Source organism: Grus americana, chromosome 3 (genome assembly GCF_028858705.1).
Source record: "Grus americana isolate bGruAme1 chromosome 3, bGruAme1.mat, whole genome shotgun sequence".
NCBI lineage: Eukaryota > Metazoa > Chordata > Aves > Gruiformes > Gruidae > Grus > Grus americana.
The window spans coordinates 2,355,442-2,367,658 of NC_072854.1; the positions used below are offsets into that span (position 1 = coordinate 2,355,442).

A 12,217-nucleotide genomic window follows, 5' to 3' on the forward strand; every position below is an offset into this window, starting at 1 on the left:
CAGGATCTGCAGCTCCTCTGCTGGCAGAACCAAACTCCTGCTGACTCCCAGGAGTCATAGTTGGCTTAAAGCTGAAGTGGAAAGGAGATGTCTGTTCCTGAGCTGTTAGTATTTACCTTTCTGGCTCTGGAAAGTTTTTGCTACCCACAAGCAGTTTGAATCCCCCATCCCTGAGCTCCAGGCACTAATACTCCACCTTGTGAAAAGAGTTAAAAGATGTTCCTGCCCTCTTTCTGCCTCTTTGCGTGTTCTCTTTTTCAACAGCAAGGGCTAGTTAGAAATGGCATCTCTGTGTTTTACCTAATATTAGCAAAATGGCTTTGGTACAGAAAATGCAAGGCAGATGTCCCCATTTCATCAACTCGACTCTCTCCGAGCATGCTGCCGGATCTCATCTGGGGAGAGCTCAGATGCCCAGGTTGGATGGAGACACAGAGCTGGAGAAAGGATGCTGTAGAGATGGGGAGATCAGAGTGGGAAAAAGCTTCCCCTTGAATAGAATTTTATAGTGCACATAAAATTTATCTGGGACAGACACGGGGAGGTTGACGTAAGCCTGCTATTTTTTTCCTGTATTAAATGATACAGAGCTGTGCTTCTCCAGCCCTGAGCTCCTGGGTCTCAGCCTTATGTATCCAACCCCGTTGTTTCACCACTTAATTGATGCTGCATCGGGTGAAATTTGTCAGTTTTCATGACTTAGAATCTGAAAGGGCAATATTCCTATTGTATAGGACTGACCTTTGAAGATCCTCTAACAATTTACTTCCATCCAAAAATCTTTGAGTTGTTTGCAAACATTCGTCAACCTAACAGCTGTCCTGCGAGATTAGGAAACGCTAGACGGCATCAGTTTGTTAAAATGCAGCCACATCAGCTTGGAGCGTGCCAGTAGTTTCAACAGTGCATTATATCATTACCCCGAGCTTTAGAAGAGCAAGCTCTTTTATTCAGCAACCTTTTTGCTATTAAAATTGCCACTATAGCAGCCAAGGGGTATTTGGAGAGGTAGAAGAGGCCCAGATGATGAAGTTCAGAGTTGAGACGGACTGCCAGAAGCAAGAGCTTGAAGATGGAAAGGGTAAAATGAAGGCTGAGAAGACAGTGAGTTTTTCTGAGAAGGTACTTTTGTCGATAGGATGAGTGTTTCAGTGCTGTCACTAGAGAAGTCTCAGTGGCAGGATCGTTGTCCTTCCTGCAGAAAGCTGGATGCTACACCCCACATGGCCTCTTGCAAAGGGTCCCTACAGGAGCCGTGGACAGCAGGATGAGCAAAGCCCCGCAGCAGAATCATCATCTGGTAAGGGCCATGCTGCAGGCAAGTTCAACACCGCCACTTTTTGCAGAAACCCCGCGGACAGGATGTTTCTAGTTTATTTGCCATACTTTGTCTTACAGAAGACACATAATTGTGTATGTATGCCCCTCTTTGCATTGAATCTGTGCGTGCTCTTGCTAGAGACACTCCTGCTGCAGTCCATTGTCTCCCCAGCGTGTTTCACGTCTGAGCTCCGGGACTGCTTCTAGGCTGGGCAGAATTTCATCTGAATTTTCAGGCTGTGAATACCGAGACAGGATTTGCCAAGTGAAAGCAGGTTTGCAACATTCATCTAGGTCCTAACTTGAAACAGCATCAATAAAGAACTGTGACGTCTGTTAGAACATCACGCCTTTGGATGTTGCATATTTCATTGCAAAAAAACCCCACTGAACCCAAAATTGGGGTTATGTGTATCAAACCCCTGAGCGCGAGATCTTCCCTCCTCAAATGGCTTTCTCTCTTTTCCCAGCAAACAGCAACTTGTAAATCTGGCTCATGATCCCAGACATGCTAATGGATGTTGGGTCGTGAGCTTTTCTGTCCCCTTGCGTTCAGCAGTTTTTCCCTGTGAGCTTTCATGTAAAGCACAGAGTGAAGTTTCAGAAATTTGGGAAAGGAGTGAGGTGAAGCAATGGGAGACAAGGTATTTGAAAGCCTCAACCGCAAGTGACAGCATGTTATCCAGGGACGTTCTTTGGAGCCAAATAATTACAAATAATTGTAAAATAAATCTAATCGTACAACCAACTCAACATGCATCTTTAATTGCACAGCCACTAAGAGTAACACACAGAATAAAAATGAGTATCATCTAGATACCTTTAATGTTAAAATAAACATTCTTCTCCTTCAGTTTCCTAGAAAGATGCAACCCCTGCTTCCATATGAAAATGAATAAATAATCAGTTTTATTTGTATCGCAAGCTGTTATCTCAGAGATGAGCAACTCACCGATAGTGGTCGAGTAGTTTAAATAGAGACCGAGTGTTTGTACATATTATGTGCACAGACACAGTATCAGTTTAAAAAAAGGATTTCCACTACTATCTGCCTGTGTGGTTTTGTTCTCAGTGGGGGATAATTTATGCTTGGCTTTATATTGCATTATTTAATTATGTGTATTTTTAAAATGCATCTGTTTTGCCAATTTATATGCAGTATATGCTGCCTTTGGATAGCTTCATAGCTAAATACCCTTCCAGTGAAACTCTTTTCATACCTCTGGAGATAAGTCTTAAAATAGTCTATAAATCCTTTTCATTCAAATTTTGAAAATGCCTTAACTTGGAGGTAGCAAAGCACAGAAGTCTGGAGTCTAGCTAGGCTGGTTCAGGGCATGAAGGAGGGGGCCATAACTGCGTCAAGGTGAAGAGGAAGCGCTGGGGAAGGAGCAGCAGAGTAATTAATAGATGAGAAAGGGGATAATGGTAACTTTCCAATCCATCTTTACAAGTGAAGATTAAAGGGAAAACAAGAAGGTGAAGAATTGCCAGGGGAAGCCACTGTAAAAACCAGGGATGTCTCATCAGACAATAGATGACTATTGAAACATCCCACTAAGAGCATTTCTGAAGCTGTTTTCAGGTGGACGTTCAAGTAAATGACCAATATTTTTGGTGCAAGTGCCATCAAATCAAGCAGGAGAGCAGATGCCAAATAATATGTATGGAGTAGGTGAGAACTGATGTGGAAGGGGTGTGGGAATGAGCGCCGGCAGCAAAGTGCCGTGTCCTTTTTCCTGGCCACTCTCCTCCTTGCCTGGCTGCAGCAGATGCTGGTGCATCACCATCTGGAGCCAAGCCCTGCATGGCCTGGGCCTCATCCAGACAAGCTGGACAGCGGGATGTGGTCAGAGTAGAGAATTGAGCAGAGAGGAACCCAATGGAATTCAACAAGGGCAAGTGTAGGGCCCCGCACCCATGGAGGAAAAACCCCAGCACCAGGACAAGTTGGGGGTGACCTGCTGGGAAGCAGCGCTGCGGAGAAGGGCCTGAGAGTCCTGGGGTGCATTAAGAAGAGCGTGGCCAGCAGGTCGAGGGAGGTTCTCCTCCCTCTCTACTCTGCCCTGGTGAGGCCACATCTGGGGTTCTGTGTCCAGTTCTGGGCTCCCCAGTTCAAGACAGACTGGGAACTACTGGGGAGAGTCCAACGGAGGGCTGCAAGGATGAGGAGGGGCCTGGAGCATCTCTGGTGTGAGGAAAGGCTGAGAGAGCTGGGCCTGTTTAGTCTGGAGAAGACTGAGGGGATCGGATCAATACTTACCAATATCTAAAGGGTGGGTGTCGAGAGGAAGGGGCCAGACTCTTTTCAGTGGTGCCCAGTGACAAGACAAGGGGCAACGGGCACAAACTGGAACATGGGAAGTTCCATCTCAACATGAGGGTGACTGAGCACTGGAACAGGCTACCCAGAGAGGTAGTGGAGTCTCCTTCTCTGGAGAGATTCAAAACCCACCTGGACACGATCCTGTGCAACCTGCTCTGGGTGATCCTGCTTTAGCAGGGGGGTTGGACTAGATGATCTCCAGAGGTCCCTTCCAGTCCCTACTAGTCTGGGATTCTGTGGAGCGGAGCTGGGAGCCAGCCAGGTATGGCAAGGTTTCGTGGGGAGACACCAGCATGAGAGGAGCGCATCCCCTTACAGCTGCACCTCACATGCAAGTGGTTCCGTGCAGCTTGGATCTCTCTCCAGGATAGCTTTGGCTGGGGTAACGGGGCTCGTTCAGGAGCTGTGGTCGCATCTGTGTCCCTTTATCAGTATCTTCTGGATTTGAGCATGTTAACCCTAGAATAATGGCAGATTGTTGTCTTAACGAACATCTTGAGGTTTTGAAAGAGCTGCTTTCTGCATCCATGATTTTGCCTTTGCATCCCAAGTTTTTTAAACATTAACTATCATAAATGCTCACAATCAGAAGAACATCCATTTCCTTACAAGATGCCAATCTGTTAAGATATGCCTTCTGGAAGGAGATTTAACACCAGGTTTCATGTGTGTCAAAGTGCAGGGCTGCAATTTCCCCTGGATTTGCAGCTCGTTGGGATTTGTCAGAAACATCCTGTTAGTCCTGTGTCATGCTGAACTCATTTTCTCGAGGTTTCAGGTCTGGGCTGGAATGAGAGCATGATTGTGAGGAGGAGAGGCATCATCCTGGGGGCTTGGTTATGGTGGAAAGGCCGTGCTAGCATCCTATCTGCTGCCTGCCCGCACAGCCCCGGCAACGTGCCAGGAGGAGCATCATGTTGTGTATCGGGTGAGGCCGGATTTTTTTATTTCTCATTAAATGAAGAATTGCTGGCTGAGCTCAAGGATTGGTTCTGCGCTTTTCAGTGTGGTTTTGGCTTTGGAAAGCAGGATGTTGGCCAGTAGGAATTGAATGAATTTCTGTCCTCTGCAAATCGGGAGGATTTTCTTATGGTGAGAGTTGAGATTGGCAGGAGGAAACAGTTCTGCGCAGGCAGGGCAGGGCCTTGGGGACTTTGAGTTTGATGCTGCACTTTCAGGAGACAATTGATAGTTTTCAATAAGCACCACCGTAGTTGTCCTTGGTAAGGGCAGTCAAATAGATTTGAGGTCTGGGCTGAGAGCCATGATGATCTTGCCAGCTTTTGTGGAGCATCTCAGCTTGCCCAGGAGCAGGTAGTGATAAAACACTGAGAAAATCAAGAAAAAAAAGACTGCGGTCTTGGTCAGAACCACGTGATTCCCGCAAACATCATCTAACTGGGAATGGGTAGAGGGCTGCAGAGATTTTTGGTGGCATCTGTAGCGATGGCAACAGCTCCTTTGGCTTCTCCTTGGCAGCTGCGTTGGCAGAGAACTTGGCTTCTCGTTGTGCAGCCAACATGCACATGCTGTTCCTGCCTTGGGACTGGCCTCTCTTTTCAGCTCTCTGACATGTTAAATGGGGGGAAGGTAACACGGAGCATCAGAGAAATCAGAATCAAAGTCATCTTTAAGAGAGTGAGCCTCAGGTGTGTAGTTTCCATATGGAGCCTCTCCCAATGCCAAAATCGCCGCTGTAGCCGGGGATGTTTACAGTCTGCTGTAGCCCCATCTGACATCTCAAACTTGTTGCTTGATTTCCAGCTGGTCAGTGCAAACCCATTCTGACAACTGCGTTCCCGAAAAAATACACAGCTTCAGGGATGCTGCTGTTTCGTGGGACCAGGCGACTTGTCGTCTTCCTCATCTGCATCTCTGGTTGCATTTGGAGAGAAGCAAGTGCCAGTTTGATCTAACACCTCGATTGCAGAAGGAGCAGGGGATGGAGTGGGCCATGTTAAAAAAAAGATGTGGTTTATCCTGCTTATGCGTACGTGAATCTGCACACACACATAACCCCTTCTAAGGAGTCTTGTAAATAATCTTCTGACTCAGCACTTGTCTGCTGATGCATAAAGGGAAGGGACCTAGTGTATCTGATAGTCTGCAGGTCTTAAGGGCTGATCTCTGCAACTTTCTTAATCAGAGGATGTCTGAATTTGTCCAAACTAGGAGTTGAAAATAAATGCCTGATTACAGAATAGTTTCAAGGATAGTTGGTACCTGCTCATTGTTCCCCTCTGCTGGAGTTTGCCATCTCCCAAAGTCTGCTAACAAAGCTCTCCCTAACTTCTATTATGCCTAGTTTGGCTGATTTTTAATTGCATTCCTTACTATGTTAGCCAACGGTAGCAGCCGCATGTTCTGTGAGCCTGCAGACACATGGGAGAGCTGCAGAAGTCTTGGCTTCCCATGTGCTTTTTGTAGAAAGAAAAAGCCGTCATCAAAGTTGATGGCAAGCACCCTACTTGACTTGAAATGAAGATGTGGATATGGGTGAGATGAAGATCATCAGCTCCCAAGTATGCAAATCTTGTTCTTACTTGATGGGTGGGGATGATGACGGTGGCATCTCTGGAGCCAAGTCCCAAGAGGTCAGACTGGTCACCCATGATTTGGGAGATACATTAGCCCTTTTCTTCATGGAGAGGATCTGAACTACCGGCTCCTCCATGCAGTGTAGAACAGCAGGGTCCTCGTTGAGAGCCCCAGATGAAGTACTACACAGGTTCCACCCCTGAGGTCAGTGCTGTCCCCATCGGGCTAAGCTGTGTTCTGTAGAGGGCTTTACTCTGGTCCAGCAGATCAGTCCTTAGGACAGTCGCAAGGAAAAGGATACAACCCCGGAGCCTCTGGCTAGGGTGCTCCCCTGCAAAGCAGGAGACTTGCTTCACTGAATGTTATTAATAAATATTCAGAGTCAGTGCCAAGAAAAGGGATTGACAGTGTTGTAAATCTGCATCCTCCCTGCAGGACTGCACTGGCAGGAGCTCTCAGCTTTTTCCTTCGAAGTGTAGATCGAGGTCAACTCTTCAGGCAGATGCATTTGGCTCCCGCGTCTTCAGTGCCGTAATTCTCAACTGCATGGTGAAAGCGAGCTCATGATGTCCCCATCCCCACTCTGCCTATGGTGCTATTTATCCCTAGCCCATTTGGGTTGAATTTACACATATTTGGGAATGATGGAAACGGATCCTTTTCCCAAGAGCTTGTTCTTTGCCTTCCCCTATTATCCAGCCCTCCTAAGGGCATCCTTCTGGTTTAGTTTTTTCTTTTTTTTCTGATGAAAACCTGACGTGAGCAATGAGGTTCCTGATTTCTTGCAGTTTGCTCTTTGCCCAGAAATCATTTCAGTTCACCAAGTTGAACTGTCAAAACTTCTCCAAGGGCATAGACATTCTTCATGTTTTCACTGTCAAATTATATGTGACACTTAATTTAAAGCCTAAGCGTAAAGCCTCACTAGCAAGGAGTGGAAGATTGCTGGAAAATATTGGTTTTACTGCATTTTTGTATTTATGTATAAAAACGTACTATAAAGTATTGGTTAGGGACATTAGTCCTGGGCATATTGTGAATTTATGCTCTGTTTTAGTTCTGTCTAACATTTTTAAGATCCATTTGGCCAACGTAGGTATGAACAACATGAGGAGCAAGTGGGTTTGCCTGGAGTTGTGGGGTTTTATTCTCCTTGCGTAAAAAAAAAAAAAAAAAAAAAAAAAAAACCAAAAAAACCCCCCAAAAAACCCCAACCACGTTCTGGAACTGAATCACCTTGAATTGACTTGCTGAAAGAAGCAGAGACTTCTAATGTGTGTTGGGAGCCCGGAGACATTTTAGGTCTTGCAGATTGTCTCAAAAGTTTGCAAACTGTTTAGGAGGTTCATGATTTTGAGCTGGGGGCCATTTAGCTGATGACAAAGTGCTTTTAAAAAATTATTCCCAAGGAAAATCCCAAAATAACCAAAATAAAGACAACCAGAAATACACAGTCTGGGATGGTTTTGAGTCTGGAGGGGCTGGGGTTTGCGTACAGGTCCTACCGCTGATGCTCTGCTCAGTGCTTAGAGCCTTAACGTTTGCTGTAAGGGAAGGTGGCTTTTGGGTAAATGTGTTTGTGTCTGTCTTCTAGCTCGATGGCTGATTTTGTGTCCTCCTCACTATATTAATCTCCTTGGGTAAGAGCAACTGCTGACTGTTTTGCTGGAGCACAGCATTTCATCTTTGCTGAGGGAACATCTTTTGTTGGATTTTGACAGAGCTCTTGGCTCGAGACTTGAGAAACAAGATTATGGTGAAATTGGTCATTAAAATGATGGAAGGGCAGAAGAAACAGCCCTGGGTGAGAGACTGAGACCTCAATCTGCTTGAAAAAGAACAGAGAGAGGGTTTGGTTATGACACCTATGTAGTTTTCTGGGGCAGATGAGGCCCACCAAGGAGCGGCGGCTGAAGGCAGATAATTCATGAGGAGCAAGTTGTTAACATTTGAGAGTGAACATCTCAGAGGAAGGGTGAATTCCCCTACTCTTGATGTCTTCACATGGAGACACGATGCCTTTCTGGCGGAGATGCTGCTACTGGTGACCCGGATCATGCAGAAGGTTAACGTAGGTGACTTGAAAGTCCCTTTTGGCTTAACTTACTGCTGTCAACCCCACCAGCCATCCACCGCTAGTTCTCCAGAAAGCATTTAGAGTTCAACCAGTGCCATGAAGTTTGAACTCATGACTTTGTAACTTGGTCTGAGTTGTCGTTTCACAACTGTTTTACGGTGCCATGTGATGAGTCTTCCAGAAGAAGGGTGGCTTCATCAAGTCTCCTGGTCCACCATGTAAGGAGGTCACAGCAGATTGACCTCCTCTGGCCTGTAAATCCCTGAATTTGGCAACACAACACGCCTCTTGTCTGTACATATAGATCTGTGGTCACCGTGGTGTCTGCTGGCTTTCTCCACCCAGCCCCGCACGTGGTGGAGGGAGATTAATTAGTTAATGCTGGAAGACTGCTTTGAGATACCTGCAGCCGAGGACATGGCACAATAACGTGTCATTCAGCTGTATTTTAAGTGTGTGATGAAGTAATGAAAAATTGCTAAATCTCACTTAAGGCCACGTGAGGGAGAGGATGGGACTTTTCCTGTATTTTGTGGGTATAATAACCCTTTTTTTCACCTGGCCTAATAAGCTTCTGAGTACATTTGTACCCATACTGTCCATTTCATGCCTGAGAAATCTGGTGGGTTTAGAGGCCCGTTGAAATGTAAAAACTTTTAGTAGAGAGAGAAATGTTTCAAGTCCCTGAATCAAATACTCTTCCCATTCCCTCTAACCTGTTTTTACAGGATTAGTTGCTTGTATTAAAGCAGAAAAGTATCCCAAAAATTCACTTTTATCTTTCTCAAGAGTCATATTTTCTGTCTAATAACACGATGCCCTCGTTTCCGCAGCTCGGGATGCAGCGTATCTGGTTGAGATCAAAACCTGGTCTTGCCTGGGGAGACACCATGCTTGAACTGTCTCGGGGGGATAGAGAGACGGGAGGGAGGTTTTGAATCTCAGCCCCATCGTTCCCATCTCAGATCACTGCCTGCAGGTCCCCGCACGCTTCCTTGGTGTCATCGCCCAGGGGAAAGTGCAGAGCTTTACAAAAGTCACTGAATTGTTGTCTGACAATTAGCTGCATCCTAAAAGTGCTGTAAATCAGGATGGTTTCTTTGAAAACAAGTCATCAAAGGCAATACCTTTAAGTTGATTCTAACTTTTGCTGGAGCTAATGTGTTGAATTGAATGTGGTTATCAAGGCTTGGAGGAATCCAGCTCCTTTGTAGCATCCTTCTCTTTAGGGAAGAGTTTAATGTTGGTGCGCTGACCTCTCTGTCCTCTGGAGTTCCCAATTTCAGACCTTTCAGGCAGGATCCACTTTCTCAATTGACAGTAGTCGAATCATGTTATTGTTCAGCAAGTTACAGGAAAACAAGTCAATCAATAAATTTGCTGGGTTTTTCCTTGGAATCTATCGATTTACAGGCCGCTTAAATTTTAAATACTCCCAGATGAAAGGCAGGAGTACACTTATTTTCTGTGAAATGCGAAAGCTGAACACTAGCACTTCCAGTCCTGCAAAGCTTCAGACATGATGGAGTAACCCGAAACGTGCCCCTTGCAGAACTTGTGCCGAGTTTTGCTTCCTATCCAGATCTTTACAACACGAGAAGGTGGACCTGACTCCAAAGCTCAGCTTAAAACCAGCCTGACTTTGTTGGGTCGTTGGACCTCTGAGCTGAACATCACATCTTTACCTCTCCCTCGATTTTGAATAGCAGTTGCCGCGAGGGCTCACTCTGGCAGCAGAAGAGCTTTAAAAGTGGCTTGACCACAAATGCAGGACAGTGCTGTGGGCAAAACCTCCATGCTGCCGTTTTCAGCTTTGGGGAGCAGAAATGAATTGACGTTTGCAGACGTGGGACCCGAATCTTTCCCGAGAAGCTGAGATGAAGACTTGCAGTGAGTAGGAGTCTGATCAATTCAAAGTGGTACCCACTTCCCAGGCCATCAGTGAGGCAGGGAAGGGTTTCTGCTGCTCAGCCTGGTGGTTCTCGCTCTTCTTTTGTCCTTTATCCGTTCATCCATCTTCAACTGGCAAAGCAGGACCTTGCCTGGAAAGCATGATATCAGTTTATTATGGACTCATTCCAACTTCTGCTAATCCTAATGAGTAGGACGCCCACAGACTTCACTGAGATCAGGCTTTCTGAGGAAATCCCATCGTGACAGCAGAGATGCAGCGTGGCACGTGTTCTTTAGCAAAAGGCTAAATGCTGTATCGGTGCTGGGTTTAAAAAGTTTACAAACTTCTTAGAAGACTGGATCTGCAACAGGAAGAAAAAGTTGGTGGTCACAAGACTTCATCGGGAAAAACGGTGCTGCTTTCAGAAATGCTGCGTGACACCCTTGAGGAGCTGAAACCCATCATATATCATCGTTGAGCTGGAGAGAGCGATGACCAGTTCCCAGCTGGACCAGGCTGGAATTTACTGGAGGGGTCCTTGCCTGTGTCAGAAACCATGAAAGCTGCTCTTGGGTGGTTTTTGCCATCACTGCCGATCCTGAAGACTTCGTGAAGCAGCTGAGAACTGGTGTGCCAGGTGGGCTACCGGCACTGACCAGAGAAGGAGCCAGCCATGTGTGGGAGGCAGAAAATTTCCTAAGGCATTTAACCACTCACACAATAAAAAATGGATCCTGTAAATGCCACGATACACTGGGTGATTAATTAGAAAAGGGCTGGAAGTGGGAGCTAATGGCTCTTGATGGAAAAGGTGAAATGCCCATGTCCCACTGGAGGTGTTCAGCGGCCCCCACCAAGGTCTGGTTTGCTGCCCTGTGCAACGTTCTTGGACTTGTCATTGTATCGGTTTGCCAAAGTGCTCTTCCAGTCCAGAAAGCAACTGTGAGCAAGGCCCAGCTGCCCCATCTAGGGCTGTGTCCCCTCTTTCTGAGCCAGCAAACCTGGTTCTCCTGCTGCAGCTGCAAAAGCCCTTGCATTTGTAAAGCCAGTTACAGATACAGCCGTGGCGATGTAGAAGGTTTAAATTCTCCTTATTGTCAATTTGGGGACCACTGTTGGCTCCTCTCCTTTCCAGGTTGACGCATCCAGAGGATGCCCACAGAGTGTCGAGTTTGGTGATGTTTCTGTGGAGGTGATTTTCTCAAAGCTTGTGTTGGCCTCCTTGTGTCCAGGTCTTCCTTGGCCTCCTGGGCCAGCACCTTAGGGTTGTACCATTCCAAACCTCCTGGGTTTTTGATTCCTGTCTCACCAGCTGCTTCTGCCAAATCAGTTTGTGCAGTTGCCTCCTCATCACCCGTTCCCACTGTGATTCCTGCAACCTCTCTTTTCCAGCAGTTCCCAGATAGAGAAGATATCCCTGGGAGCATCTGCTGGCTCACACTAACTCTGAAAGTAAATACAAACACCATGCTGATTTTTGTCCTGCTTCTTCACCTCGGGAGGGAGAGGGGAAAGAAATTCCTGCGCCGGCATTGTCTGTCTCTGCTTTTGCCTTCTCCTATGGACACTAATTGCATCGCAGCCCTCCCGGGGTGGGAGTGCTGCCGGCTCGGCTCTGGCCCTGCTCCACCGCGGCTTAGAGCTGCATAATTTGTTCACCTCCCTGCAATAAACTGTTCGTGCTTTTGATGGATCTTCAGTGAAATATTTTAATGCTTTCTTGTCAAATGTTCCATTTCCCCCCCCTCCCAGCAGCTATTGACAGATGAAAGCACTAACACTGGCTTTACATGGCAATTTAATCGTACCAGCTGTCATGCAGATCCCCAATACAAATATTTTCCACTGTTAATGGTTTCAGTGTGGGCTTTTTTTTATGTGATCAAATGTGATCTTATTCAATGGAATTTTATTGCCGTGACGCCTTATTCTTTTCACCAGGCTGGACTTTGTTTTTAAATCAAGAGAGATTGTTCAGAGGAGAGCCAGAGAAAAAACTGGAGGGATTGAACAGGACGGGAAGCCCAGGATGAACTGAGTGTCTCTAGATCAGAAAAGAGCA

The 12,217-nt window shown here is 46.3% G+C and overlaps 1 protein-coding gene across 17 annotated transcripts in view; it reads left to right on the top strand.

Annotated features, from left to right (window-relative positions):
* Positions 1-12,217, top strand: part of EXTL3 (exostosin like glycosyltransferase 3) — a 158,325-nt gene that overhangs the window by 135,072 nt on the left and 11,036 nt on the right. The gene's annotated exons all lie outside the window — the stretch shown is intronic.